At 40.6% G+C, this 15892-nt stretch overlaps 1 long non-coding RNA gene across 1 annotated transcript in view; it reads left to right on the forward strand.

The window, feature by feature from the left end:
* The first annotated feature begins 5551 nt into the window (after positions 1-5551).
* Positions 5552-15892, forward strand: part of LOC114572531 (uncharacterized) — an 88235-nt gene continuing 77894 nt past the window's right edge. Inside the window, exon 1 of the long non-coding RNA XR_003694777.1 lies at positions 5552-5790. This is a non-coding gene — a long non-coding RNA (uncharacterized LOC114572531). The remainder of the gene's footprint in view (positions 5791-15892) is intronic.

Here is a 15892-nt window from a genome sequence, read left to right on the forward strand (position 1 = left end):
AGGGCTAAATACTGGGAATGGCAGGAAAAAAAGACTACATTTCACCAGCTATGTAATACCTTGTGCTGACAAGGAGGCACTCAGTCTGAAGCATTTTAGTACAGTAAATGCAACAAGATGCAAGTTGTTTGTGGGAAATGTGTGTTAGGGTCATATTTCTCCTCTCAAACCCAGGCAAAAAGTAGCATCTGCCTGTTTTGACACATGGTTGAAACTAGGGATGGAGAATTAATAGTGGAGTCAAAGAGGGACAAGACAGTGAAAGTGAAACTAAACTGAAGCTGACTTTCTCTGGTCTTCATCTCATTGCGGTTGCTTTTCTGGATTAGAAATACCAGCAGATGAAACTCAAATAGAAAACACGTGACACAAATGTGACTCAAGACTTAAGACGTGGCTGCGGTGTTCAGGAACAGTGAGGCTGACTTTCTCACAAAGAAGAAGGAAATGATGCCTTGTCAAATGTGTCTTCATGTCATCGAGATCCTGACTTTGAGATCTTAATTATATAATATCACAGACATTAGCTTGAATTCCAGACCAATACTGTAAAGAGTTCTACTAATTGAAGTAAGAGACATTGAGTTTTAGACACACTAGCAGCAGTGCTTGAGAGATGGGGATGATGAGCCATTGATAGTGGTAGTCTTTCCATACCGCTATTGTTGAAATTTGCCACATCCTAAAGTGACATTTATGGTTCTTAAAAGAAAAAAAATCCTAATGATTTTAGTGATCATCTGGCTTCTCATCTAGCGGCACTACAAAGTTTAGTGATTCCCAACCAGGGGTACTTGTACTTCTGCTGTTGCCAGACCAAAAAGGTTGCGAACCACTGTCCTAGTTCACCTTTCTCAATACAGAGTATGCCAAGTTCAAACACCAGTCTTAACTTTCCTTGTTGAACTTTATAGTTGGGGCCTAACTTCAACCGCTAGTATGACAAGGTTATGCTAACCGTTAGGCAGTTTGTCCCTTTATCAGCTCCAGATATAAATGCCCAACAGAATATAAGATTGTGTAATAATGTTGCAGTTGTGTGAGGCATGTGTTGGGAAACAGACAGCCTTGAGTGTTTGTAATGACTGTGTGTCTGTATTGAGTCAGTGGGAAAAGAGCTCTGCCTCCAGGGGAAAAAAATCCTTTTGTTTGTTTCCACAATAAGCCAATCGAAGTGTGTCACAATGAGCACGCCCCCTAACCCTGCAACTTGTATCGTACTTCTACACACAGGCGCACAGAGGATGAAGTGCATTTCATTCAAACCCTTACATAAATCACCTAACAAACAACATTTTCAAGGACTCTGATTTGACAGCAGCTTCCTTATTAAACCCAGCCTGACTGGACCACCAAGGAGACAAAACTATGGGTAATATAGCAAAGTAGTAAAGAACAGGATTTCAAAAATAGGGCTTTTTTAAGTTAACCTTAATTGTATCCTTTGAAATCTTTTAAGTACATCATAGGAGCTGACACAACAGAATCTCAACATTTACTTTCTTTTAAGTTCCACACAGTTCTACTCATTCAGTCAGCTGGTTAAATTCCTGCATCATGAGTAATTGACACTAAAGTTTGATTTTGAAATGTGACCACAACATGAAAGAAGAAATGAGAGAGAAATCACTAATAAACACGTCATATCTTGTTTGTTTAATCCGTACAAGAATCAATGTTTATTTTCCAGTATAATTCATGGTTGTATGGCAGGTTCCAGGCCTCCTCCCAGCTGGACGTGCCTGGAACACCTCCCTAGGGAGGCACCCAGGGGGCATCCTTACCAGACACCCAAACCACTTCAACTGGCTCCTTTCGACGTAAAGGAGCAGCGGCTCTACTCCGAGCTCCTCACGGATGACTGAGCTTCTCACCCTATCTCTAAGGGAGACGCCAGCCACCCTCCTGAGGAAACCCATTTCGGCCGCTTGTACCCTGGATCTCGTTCTTTCAGTCATGACCCAGCCTTCATGACCATAGGTGAGGATAGGAACGAAAATTGGCTGGTAGGTCGAGAGCTTTGCCTTTTGGCTCAGCTCTCTTTTTGTCACAATGGTGCGATCAATTGAATGTAATACCGCCGCCGCTGCGCTGATTTTCCGCTCCATTGTCCCCTCACTCGCAAACAAGACCCCAAGGTATGAACTCCTTCACTTGCGGTAAGGACTCATTCCCTACCTGGAGTAGGCACTCCATCGGTTTCCTGCTGAGAACCATGGCCTCAGATTTAGAGGTGCTGATCCTCATCCCAGCCGCTTCACACTGTGCTGCGAACCGATTCAGTGAGTGCTGAAGGTCACAGGCCGATGATGCCATCAGGACCACATCATCTGCAAAAAGCAGCGACGAGATTCCCAGCCCACCGAACTGCAACCCCTCCCCACCCCAACTACACCTCGATATCCTGTCCATAAATATCTCAAACAGGATTGGTGACAAAGCGCAGCCCTGGCGGAGGCCAGCCCTCACCTGAAACTTGTCTGACTTACTGCTGAGTACCCGGACACAGTTCTCGCTTTGGTCATAAAGAGATTGGATGGCTCTGATAAGGGACTCCCTCACCCCATACTCCCGCAGCACCTCCCACATTATCTCCCGTTTGGGCTTACCAGGTCAGTCAAGAGTCTTCCCCCACCCTCTGACCCAACTCACCACCAGATGGTGATCGGTTGACATCTCCGCCCCTATCTTTACCTGAGTATCCAAAACATATGGCCTCAGATCAAATGATACGATTATAAAATTGATCATTGACCTTCGGCCTAGGGTTCTCTGGTACCAAATACACTTATGAGCATCCCTATGTTTGATCATGGTGTTTGTTCCATCCAATCCATGACTAGCACAGAAGTCCAACAACCACTCGGGTTTAGATCAGGGGAGGCCATTCCTCCCAATCACACCTCTCCATGTGTCTCCATCATTGCCCACATGCATTGAAGTCCCCCAGCAGAACTATGGAGTCCCCCACCGGAGCCCCATGCAGGACTCCATTCAAGGTCTCCAAGAAGGCAGAATACTCCAAGCTTTTGTTTTGTGCATATGCACAAACAACAGTCAGAGTCAACTATTCCTTTAAAACGTAGCAATGTCTTTCAGCTTTCTTACCCTCTTAATCCTCTCATGTCAGATTTATCTTTGAACTACATGTGGGGAACCCAACCCATTGATCTTGGTAATATTTTACGGAGTGTCTATTTGCACTCCCGGTACAAATAGCCTCGGCCACACAGCTGAGCTATTCACACCCTGTGACGTAACAACAAAAACACGTTGCTCGCGTGCACCGAAATCATGGCGGACGTTCATCTTCCATGACAGCAGAAACTGGCATATTAGGAAAGTTTTGTCTCTTAAGTTTATGACAATTGAATTTCTAGCGGAAAATGGATACTATAGTTGCTCTTGTTAGTTAGTACCTATTTTTTTGTATACAGTATGGTTATCTAGCAACTGAGGCTTGAAGACACCAAGTGGTAAACAGTTGTACAATGCTCTGTAAGAACTGTTAGGTGAGTGGTTAGTAAACTGAGTTTTGGTCTGGGAGTCTGGAGTTTGATTCCCCACTGAGGTGATCTTATTTTTTTCATTTTGGATTGGATAATTTGCATGCAATTGCGCAAGTCAGGGCCCGCGAATGCGAAATTTCATTTGCAGGGTGGTAGGGGAAGACTCATGAATATGCCTGCTCTGGTTGGGTTGGTTAGGTTTAGGAAAGAGGAGTGGGATTGGTTATGGTTGGTTAGGGTAAGAATGTCAGGGCGATAATATGGATAACTGTGTGTAAATATATGCCAAGGTACTGTAAATGCACAGGAGTGCAAATAGCATACATTGATATTTGTACCAGATGCGTATTAAAAGAACACATTGCTGTGTGCACTGGCGGGGTACAAATAGCATTCATTTCTAATTGCATCAGGGTGCAAATAGCATACACTGCTAATTGTACCAGCCAGGGGTGCAAATATCACACCCTTACTAACTTAATTTACTAAGTTTAAATCCAACATACAGAAATCCCATCTGTTCCTCAGATTTATATTCTAAGATGACATTTGGGTTATTTGTGGGACAAAATAATTGAAACCTCTCTACTATTTCAAAATCCCGACATGACACCACATCTGTACTTCTCCTCGTTTCTTCTAACGTCCACTTTTCGACATTAAGGCAACGCTACTACCAACAGCATTTTCACCACACACATTATGTAAATCGCAACAGGAAATTTCTCACTAAGCATTTATGCAGAAACAAGCCAGGGTTCATCTCGGGCCACTTCTTTAAACACAGAAGTGTGTCCATGTGAGGAAGTCATTGTATCTATCCCATTGAAGCTTGAGCATGAACTATTACTGACAAAAGGTTGACACTTCCAAACATGCAGAGCAGTGACAAGGACACAATGACCCTCTATTAACATCCTATGTCTACTTTTGAGCAAGGCATCAAGAACGAACGAAACACGCTGCAGGGAAGTCACCCCAGCTTCTGCCATAACTTCTGCTTTTTGTGTGTGTGTGTGTGTGTGTGTGTGTGTGTGTGTGTGTGTGTGTGTGTGTGTGTGTGTGTGTGTGTGTGTGTGTGTGTGTGTGTGTGTGTGTGTGTGTGTGCTGAATTTCCCTGACTTGTTTTTTTTTAAATGCATGACTTCTTTTAATATATCTGCATAATGTCATGTATTATTAGAAGGCTATATGAAGCATGGGAGAAAAAAAGAGAGAGACATCCTCTGCATGTGGCTGATGTGGATTTTCTTAGTAAACACTTTAATTTGTAATTCTACTTTTTTATGGTATTTTTATAGTTCTATTATTTATTGTGGCATATAGTTTTATGTGGTTTTAATCTATGGTTTCAGCTATTTATACCTTACAGTATGTTCTGCAATCGGTGTTTCTTGATTAGTATTCTGTAATCAAAGATTTAATTTGTCAAATTATTTGATTTATGACCAACCTGCAATGTATGCCATTGCCATCAGCCTAGGCTACTTGGTGTTAGTTGCTAATTAGCGAATGTTAGCATGATAAGACGCTAAACTAAGATGGTTAACATGGTAAACGTTATCTGCTAAACATCAGCATGCTATCATGCCAATATTAGCATTTAGCTCAAAGTACAGCCTGGTTAGGCAGAGTTGGAACAGGCCTCCTATGTCATTCTCTCTTTGGACCATCATAATGAAAACACTAAGATGAGTTCTTATTCAGAAATATTTACCTTTTTTAAAGATGATTTTCAGACACTTTCACTGTAGCCTACAGTATTTCCTACACATCCAAGTCAAGTATAGGCCTACACAGCCCCCCATTGTTCCTAAGAGTCAGTGATAGGTGTGTTTGCAATTGTTAAACGAATGAATGTATCTATGTACATTTCACGTCTCCCTGTTTGTGTGTGGGATCCAGTTTAATCACAGAGCTCCATTCATGACGAGGCTTCCCCTTGTGCAGTAGAGAGGGACGGACTGACAGGAGGTGGGTGTGACCAAAAAATACGAAAATGTATTACAGTGCAAGTCTCGCAACCACTTCAGTATGAATGGGGGAGCTGCTCAGGAAAACTCTGGTGCAGCAATTAAGAAAGTTAGTTAGGTCAGACGCAGAGAGAGACAGAGACAGCGCACACATGGTTTCCTGATGTGTTGATTTTTATTCTGCAGTGCAAAAGATTGAAAGTGAAAGAAAATGTGTCAGCGCTGGTGCAGATGTGCGCCTCGCAAAGGTTGGCAGTTGAAAAAGAAAAAGACGTGCAAAGTTTGCGCCTGACCGCCAGTGATGTGGGGTAAGTCAGTGAGTTCAATTTCTTTTATGAATTAAAACGCATAAAACTACGTTAAATTCTCCACTTGACAGCTGTTCGCTCTTCAAAGTTCAAACGAGGAAGCAGATTGTGACTTTGATAAAAACTCTGCATTCACTCAGGTTGAATTTGTGCAACTTCACAGCGATATTTCAACACGTTTTGCAAGTAGACACTGCAGAACTGATGGTAAGAATTCTTCAGAACTTCAGGGAGGTTTGAGGGCCGTGCATACTTTAGCTCACTCATGCGGAATGGGCGGTTTGTGCAAGATAAAAGGAAGTATGCGGTGTAAGACAGAGATAGTAACCCGGTCTTCCTCTTCCTTTTTTGAATTTTTTAAAAACGTGATTGAATGACTTGAAACGTTTTTCTTTGACTTGGTTTTGCACCCTAGCCGTATTTTGTATCCATGAATGAACCACAAGCGTCAGAGAAGCAGCACCTGGGTATTATTAATATTCTTGTGAACTTCACTGATCTTTTTATAGTCTGATCCTTATCGGTATTTGAAGTTTGATTGGTGAGCGTCACCTCCCGGAGAGAGTCTTGCCAGAATCCTATGGGCGTCACTTAAGAAGTCACTATGAGATGATGCGTTCAGGCCCTCCATGAGTATGGCTGCCTTTTTTGTGTGCTCATATACCTCAGAATTGAGACTTCAAAAACACAACTGATTGTGCTTTTGTTTAAACCATAATGACAAAACAAACTGACAAATGATGGTTTTTAATCTGTTTAGAATGATGTACATTGTGCTGCAGCGTCAGAATAATGAAGAAAGAATCCGATTCATAGGCTAATTGAGTTTAATTTGAATTAAATTGGTGACAACTGAATGTTACAGTGAAAAAACAAATGTAGATGTTGATAAGACATATTCTTACTCTGCCTCGTCGGATTCAGGTTTAATTTAGTCAATTTAGTAGTCAGTGCTTTCGATTGCATCACACAATCTTCCTCAGCGTTTTTTTTCTTCTTTCCATTAACCCTACAAACTACAGGCCCCCTATACAACAAGAATATTGTTGAAGCTGTCTGCACTTGGATGTAAGTTCCTTAACTGGAGGGCCTTGTCCTTGGAAATGGTAGTTTGCGTAAAAACTGAAGTCAAGTTCCACATTCTAGGTTTTTCTTGAGCCTTCAACTGCATCTCATAGTCTTCCATTAGACGATGACATCTAAGCAAGTGCTATCTACTGATGAAAACCGTAAGATGCGGTTTTAAGCTCTGGAAAAAGCTGAGGGTTGCTTACTTATCCTATTCATTGATGAGGACTTTGAGGTAAGACTGAATAGTCAGAGAAAACCTAGTAAGTATACCTTGAGTTGTGTTTTTGGTCAAACTAGTCTAAGGTCCTCTTTTTCTTTGTGTGCTCTCCTGTTTGACCATCATGAAGGATTGATTTCTCATTACAGCACTACAATTACAATTCAAATTAAGGTGACATTTCAGTCATTTGTTGGCTCAGATTTGTCACATTGTTTTAATATTTCCAACATTATCTGAACTCATCACACTGCAAAGAATATTTCCTTTTTTTTGTAATAATGACACAACCTGGTGTAAATGCACAACCTTTCTCTTATTTTCAATTCCTAAGAAATGTCTTAGTTCTGTTTACTGCGGAACTTCAAATATTTGAAGAAATAGCCTGAGATGACAGATTCAATTTCTATAACCTATTTCTGCACATTGTCTTGTCACCACCTTTTCTCCACCATTTGGACTCCTTAAAAGTAAAGACGTAGATGAACTCTGCACACACACAGTGTGTGTGTGTGTGTGTGTGTGTGTGTGTGTGTGTGTGTGTGTGTGTGTGTGTGTGTGTGTGTGTGTGTGTGAGAGTGAGTGAGTGATGGGGTTTCCCGGCCCGTTTCCTCCATTCATGTGGCTGGAGACAGAAGTATAGAGCTGTCAACCCGGATGTGAGTTGAATATTCAGTAAGTGTGTTTAAGGGAAAGAGAGACTGTGTGTGTGTGTGAGAGAGACAATGGGAGGTAGTGTGTTTGCATGTTTTATTTATACAACCTTTATTTAAAGAGTTAGTTTGTGTGTGTGTGTGTGTGTGTGTGTGTGTGTGTGAGATATAAAGAGAGCAGCACAGTCATTTCCTCATTGCTACCTAGTGACCTCTGCAGCACAAGCTTCCTCTTGTCACTTTTTGGCACTGACACAAGATGACGGATCACAATACTTGTAAATTGGAAAGACAAGTTGCATTATGCACAACCAGCTGTGATTTATTTGTAGTTATACCACCTGCTGCTCAAAGCAAATTAAAGGACTTAAGATAATCTGGGACTTTTATCGATTAATTGAAAAACCCCAGTGGGTACTTTGTTCTGTAGTTCACACAGATATCTATTAGAGATGTATTTTATAATCATGGAATCATAATCCTGTGTTTAGAATAAAATGTAATATCTGTCGTACCATCGTCATCTGTTGTTGAGCTTGTGAAATGCCTTTAGGGGGCAGTGTTACTCCAAAACAATATGCAGCCTAAAAAATGTTTTTAACACAAAAATCTGAGCAGCTGACAAAGTAATTAGAGGCATTGAGGAGTCTGTCATCCTATCAAACCGCAAACACATGTTATAGTAATTCAAAATTACTTAAAGGCCTGGTTACCACCACACAGGTGTTTTCACTTATTTTAAATACTATAGACCTCTTCTCAGGTGTGTTTGGGAGTTAACAAACTGTTTGTTTGATTGACATCTCCCTCTTTAGTCCTTTTACACAGCAGATATTTTGGCTTGTCATAGTAGGGAAAGCACAGGTGTTACTAACAACATTAACGGTGGTGTCGCAGTAAAGCTGTGACAGTGAGCCAGCATGCACAGCATCAGGACTCTGAAGCTGAAGCTCATCAGCTGAAAATCATTCATTTTAGTATTTACACCTGTCCTTTTCCTACTGTGTCATGTCAAACTGTCTTCAGATGAAAAAGATATTTTAAGGTAGGATTAACTTAAACTATTGGTTAAAAAAAAAAGTTTGGTGATCTCCATCTATTTCCAAGAATAGCTCCGCCCATCCTGATCCATGTGTAATGGCAAGAATACAAGAATATGGAAACACCTGCGGAGGTGCGGGACCTTAAAACAACAACGACATTTGGAAATACTTTCTTTCGCTTAACAAACATTTTGACTTTGTGTCATTTGTTGTGTTACTTGTTGGTCTTATACATAGTTGAATCCTTTTTTCAAGCCAAAATATCAGGCATTCGCTGGTTCCAGGATTTGCTGCTTTGGTCCATTTGCTATATCTATTAATAATTTAATAGTCAATGAATCAATAGTGAAAATAATTGTCATTTGCAACCCTACTGGCATGACTTATAAAATGAAATCTTTAAAGTTGTGCTTTTATCTGCAATGAGGAAGGTCTATTTAGGTTGAGGATGTTTTAGCGTAGCTTAGCACAAAGACTCGAACTGGGAAAGCAGCTAGCCTAATTATTCCCCATTTAAAACCTCTTCCACCTTTTTATTATTTTTTAAACATTGTGTATGTTCGTTAAATAAAAAAATAAAATCACTTCATATACTCTAGATGTGTCTATTTCTGCAGTATAAAGCCATAAGGAAGGGAATTAATTTACCATACTGAAGTCACATCTTAATCGCAGTAAAGAAAGCCCTCCAGTTTAGCTGTGATATTCAGCTGTTGTGTTGTGTCGGTGAGCATGGAAATAAATACAAAGTAGGAACTGATTATGGGCTTCTCTGTGTGCTGTTCCTCCATATAGACAAATTAGAGGAAATATACACGAGATGTTGCTATGGAGACGCAGGCAGAAGCAGAGAAAGGTGAGAGTTCAAAAGTGGGAAGTTCATTTCATGTTGAACTTCATCTGTCACAGCCAGGTGAGATTCAAGTTCAAGTAAAATTTAGTTCAATTTATCGTCCCTTTGTACGTTGACGGATTTGATACAGGAAGAAGAACCTGATTAAATCTAAATAATTAACAATCTGCTACAGCAGAAAGTGAAAGCATGTTGAAAGCCTGACCATGACAAAACTTAAGTTAATGTTACATAGCTATGCCTCTTTCCTGCCATGCTCGGTGAGATCTGGGGAAATTCAAAGTTGAATCCAGCACACTGTTGATCAAAAGCTGGAAAAAAAGGCTACAGACAACGGCCCTCATTTATCAACCTATGTAGAAACCAGCGCAGATATGAGCGCAGAAATCATTTTACGACAGGCTTCACGTGTGATTTATGAAACGTTCGTATCACACCAATCAGAGCGTAAGAATGGTCGTACATTGATAAATGCGGCGGCTGGAAACGATCGTAATTTAAATATCACGCCCCAATATATTCTGGGTTTTGAGGCCTCGCCCCTACAATTTACGACATGGCGAGACGTAATCCGGCTGAGAAGCGGAACTTTTCAGAGGTGGCGATTGAAACCCTGATATCTCTGGTTCATTTGCACTAACGTGTGTACTTTTTGGCAGCCTGAAAACTGGTATTAAAGGCTGTAGAAAGAATGCGGGATGAAAAGAGATCACTGATGCGGTCAACAGTGTTGCCGTAGTAAATCGGACTCTAGCTGAAGTTTAGCCTATTTAATTTATACATCCTTGACGCATTTTCTATAGTCCTAATAGTAATATACAGGCTTATTGCAATCTCTTAGGCCTACATGGTGTACCTATATTTAAATAAACACACGGTAGCGGAGTTTATGCAGTGTCTTTTATTTTACTCGTGTTTTTTTTCATTAGTCATAACGAGACAACAGCTGAGGGAGAGGGCGTGTCCTCCGCCCCCCCGTGCTGGCCCACCACGACCCTGTCTCCTGACAGCAGAGGGGCTGGGAAAACAAGCCGAAATAACTCGGTCAGTGGCAGAAATAAATCGTTCACGACATAGAAATGAAAACCTGAATAATCAATAAAAATATTGTGCATCGTCATGTTTCCTGTAGCCTATGAATATCATTGCCAAACATAACACTATAGGATACCTTTTAAAAGCGAGGAATAATAATATCCTGACTCCTTCAGTTGGTGCTGTTCTGGACACTGCTCTCTGGGCATCGGGTCATCTGGCTCCATCGCTACATTTATGGCACCCAGTTTCCCTGCGAGATGTTGTGCAGAACCCCACAGGCTAAAACAATGTTGCAGACTTTTTCTGCCGTGTATAGGGTCGTAGGAATCGGCGTACGCCCGTCGTACGCACGTTTCATAAATGAGGGCCACTAGGTCAGAAAAAGAACAAAGATAGTGTTGTCACAATTCCATCCAGTGTTGCACTACAGAAAACTGAAGTCGTAACAAACCAAAGGTGTTCTGCGATGCAAAATTACTGTCTGGTGGCTTTGTGGAGAGAATACATGGATATAATGGCTTCAGTTCACTGTCGAAAAGGACTGTCTGACAGCAAGGTAAAACAGTAAAGATATTCTAAATATAGCGTAAACTTAAACCAATATAGATTTTTTATTTTTTTTTTAGGTGGCAAAAATACTTATTGCTGTGTGGCCCGTCAAAAGCAGTACATTGCTTAAGTTCCGTATGGGTACGCCTGTCTGCTTCTCCAAACTGGGGACCTACCAACCTTACCGCCATCTACTGTAGGATAAGTACCTCATATGACCCCACTTTAAAATATCCAAAACTAATGCAGTTAATTTAAACTGCATTAACTGCTTTTTGAGCCACTTGTGGGCAATAAAAACAAGCCGTAAACACAATGGCATCACGTTTTAAGTTGATGCTGTTGAACTTCCTTTTAGCTCTAGTTTTGGTCTCCACCAACTCCTGAAGGAAATCCCAGTCTCTTTAGCTGCTAAATGCTACACTATGTTCACCAGCTAGTCACTAACTGTGTCTGTCTACCATTTGGTGTTGGGCAGGTTGTGTACTGTTGGTACATTAGAGCTTTTTTTAAAAAACTAAAAACAGCTGTTGTGGCTGGAAAAGAAAAGGCTGCAGCCGTAAAACCAAAACAATAAGCTGAAAGATGCTAAAGAGCTCTGTAGAGCTGAGGAGAACTGCAGAGTCAGGTGATAATTCTCTGTGCTTCACTTCAGCATGTAGTCATCAGATGTCTTTAGAGGCTACTCCTGCTCTTTATGTTGCAGAGAGAGAGATGCAAACTACAGATTATTCAAATGAAAGTAAACCTTGTGTCTATTTGTGCAGCGACAAATACAAATGAGGAGGCAGCTTTTACATCGCACACACATACTGAAATTAGCTACAGTCATCTCATCTCACCGCCACAGTTGTAGTCCTTATGTGTCATTGGTCGGAATACAAGTGAATTAGAGCTGCTACTTTACGCAGGGATGATGTTGACTTTTAACTGTACCAACACTAAATAACTCAAAAAATTTACTTTTGCAACTGCACCTCCATTTTCATGTTCTCACTTCAGTTGAAGGAGTACCTTGTTCCTCTATAAGTTCCTGCTGTTTTACCATCTTGGTTCTTATGAAACCTTTTTTGTGAACCACAGTGGATAAAGTCACAGATGCAAAGTGGGTTGTCTTGACGCTTTACCACTCCCTCAGCAGCCATGTTTCACTTCCAGCAGTAGTAGTTTCGGTGGAGTGTTTTGGGGTCTCATTACGGTCTTATAGGAATAGTAAGACATTTTGGGAAATATGCTTATTACCTCTGTTGCTGTGAGTTGGATTAGAAGATGGTTACCCCTGTCATGTCTGTGCATTTAGTATGGGGCTAAAGCCGGGAGACAATTAGCCTAGCATAGCTTAGCATAAAGACTGCAAGCAGGGGGAAACGGCTAGATACAGTAGCTTCAACATGAATTTACCATAAGTTTGCCAGGAAACCAGCAGAAACTCCAGAAATTCACTGCACTTGGATGTTGTTCTTTGGGAAAGTGTTACAGCACATAACTACCCTAAAACCATGTTTTATTTTTGTGTAAGAACAAAACTAAATATAATAATGAGCTTAGAGGTAGTGCTAGGTGTGTTTTTAAACTTTAATTGTAAATTATAAACTCTAAAAGTTCTCAGATCCTCTTAAAACCCTAAGGAATATCCAGTGTCACAAGTATGGCCACGGTGATAAGACTTTGACAGTATTCTTGACTCTGCATTGGAATCAGTTGAGAATACACAAAGTGTGCAGTGTGTATTACCACACATGTGTCACTGACAGCACAGGGACAGCACTTTCTCTTCTGTCACTGTCAAGTGTCGATTTTGACACGACACCCGTCAGGCAAAAAACCCCTCTTATCTCCAACATCTAACTTTTCAGGAACTGATAACAAGCCACCTTGTTTGTAGCTCAACAGGTAATGTGTTGCATATTTCAGATTATCCAATGGGCTTTGAACATTTTCTGAGAGCCTGAGGGTTTGTGAGAAACAAGATCCTGTTACTGAGGTTAAAACATGAAAACCACAAAATTTGTTTTATGCAAATTTCACACGACAAGAGCATTGGTTCAGTAAGGGTTTGTGTGTGTGAAGGAGTGTAGAAGAATGTGTCTATATATGAACCTGTGTATGGGAGAGTTTAGGCTCATTTGTGTGAATTTTATGAGGTTGTTTGTGCAAATGTATGACTAAGTGGGTGCAGTGAGTTTGCATACCTGTCGCTCCTGTGGCCAGCTGTATCCTTTTATCATTTTATTTTGTAGGAACAGTCAAAGTACAGTGGGTTTGGAAGCAAGCTGATCAGTCTAACCTGTCAGCGGAATTCCTGTCTTATCACACTTTTCATACATGCATACATATACTGTATGTATGTTTTAAAATCTTATCAGCTGATAACTAGCAGGACATAAAGTTTAGGGGGGTGGCTGTCTTATAACTGGTGTGTGTCACTGTACCTCCACCTAGGAGGGTGGAAAGAGAGGGTTGTGTTTTCATTCCGGTCTGCTTCTTAGAAAGATGTCTCAGAACGTTTCAGATTTGACTGCACCGAGAACAAGAAATCTGCAAGAAATCAAGCTCATGTGCTTTTGCTGGTGATCCATTCCAGATTTGCTCATTGGTGGCACAGAAAAAATCTGGAGCTGTGCTAAGATCACAGCTGTTCAGGCTAAAAAGAGCCATAAAAGGTGAAATGTTTTTGATGAATAATTAGAAACAGTAAGCAAACATGCAAGACATGCAACATTACTTTTAGATAAGAGCGTTTTCTTTATAGATTTTAAAAGTTGCAGTGGAGACTTGCAGGGGGAGCAGATGGAAGCAGAATGCAGTGCAGTTGTTTTTTTCATTTATAGCATAGCCCAGCAGAAAGGACATGGAAGGCTGCAGTTTTGCTTGTTGCAGAGTTCTTCTGTTTCTCTGGAGGTTTGGACTCTTGCTTGTATACAGTAATTGGACAGTGAGACCATCAGGAACTGGTCTCTTTATTTTCAGTTCAGTCAGAGAATCATTTTCATACCTTAAATAGGAAACACTCTCATGTCTGTTATCAGTGCTTGAACTTTGAAACAAATCCTCTTCCTTATTTGATTGTGAATTTCTCACGTCAGAATTGTAGCAATAACACTTCACTCACACCCATAATACACAAAGGTGTTTGTGCGCAGGTTTTGTGGGGCGACTACATTGGCTTACAGTTGAAGCTACTGGTTTACAGTAAGATGCTGTGCACCTGGGGGGCTGGACGATGTGTGACAGTTCTTGTGTAGATGCCACTGAGGGGTTAACTGTCTCACACTGTGCAGTTTGTCGCTAACGGCTGCCACGAGTGCACCATATACTACTACAGTGGGGTTTTTAGTCAGCTACTGGTTTCCAGTAAAGACCTGCACCCAGTGGGTTCACAGCAGAGGAAGTGGTGGTGGAGCCTGAAACTGTACAGAAAAAGTTACCATGCAACAATTGCTTATCTTTTCATGCAAAATGTTTTTTGCCTCACATGCATTTACATGTCTGCCTTTATTCAATTGAGCTGATGCTAAAGCAACTTCCTGTGATCAAACACAGTGAAAGAAAAGGTCAAAGGTCAAAACTACAGCACACTACAATGAACAGAACAAATATGCCTGTTTTATGCATATTGCATTATGCAATTCTCATAATTAATTCTTAAAAACAGACAGTTTTTATGTCACAAAAGTGACCAATAAAGAATCTGACCTGAATGTTCTGACAGTAAATAAGTAAAGTTTAATGTTTGAAAAGCCTCAACAGTATAAAACCATTGTAAAAAATATTTTTTGATCCGCTACAGTACCTCATTTTACTTCGTGAATGGATGTGGAGCCAATGTCACCGCCTCGTGCTGTACAGAGACTTGTATCACCACCTAGTGGAAAAGCACAGACATGACTCTAATTGTAGGGCTCCACATCCCCATCCCCATAAACATCTGCACACTGTAGTTGGCTGCTGCAGCAAAGCAAAAAGACAGCAGGTTAATATGAATATATCAAAATAGGTTTATTAGTATGATTAGAAAGGTAAAACCTTTTCAACATGCTGTTACAAACCAAATAAGGGAGTGTAAATAATCTTGTTCTGGGCATTTTTCACTGTACTCTGACATCTCCAACTTAATGACTAATTCATTGATAAAAACAATTGTCAAATCACTTGTTTCAGACCTACACTCCACTGCCCAGGTTTTCAGAGCGAGATGAGTCAGCCAACCTTTCAGCCTAAAACCTACAAGACTCTGCCTCCACCTGCTGTTTGAGTTTGAAAGATGCTGAATTTCTTTTTTAATTGCTTTCAACCCATAAATCACTCCTTGAAATGTATCTTTAAAAATCCTTTTGTTAATGTTAACCACAATGTTATATTTCTCCAGTTATTGTCATCTTATTTTATTGTAACATATGTTCTTTTAGTTGCTGGATTTTATTTGTCTCATTGCTAATATTTGTAGTCTACCTAGCGGGCCTTTGGATCTTTTTAAAGCTGCATTGTGTAAGAATTTATCCCATCTAGCGGTGAAATTGTATATGACAACCAACTGAATATTACTTTCTAGCCCCTCCCATTCCGAGCGCGTTTTAACTCCTACGGTGGCCGTATGCCAAGATTAACATGGCTTCCAGTACGACTTTGTCCACTTTAGAAAACAATTACAAATTGCATTTAGTTATTTAGTCAGTTA

The sequence above is a fragment of the Perca flavescens genome, chromosome 17 (assembly GCF_004354835.1).
Source record: "Perca flavescens isolate YP-PL-M2 chromosome 17, PFLA_1.0, whole genome shotgun sequence".
Taxonomy (NCBI): Eukaryota; Metazoa; Chordata; class Actinopteri; order Perciformes; family Percidae; genus Perca; species Perca flavescens.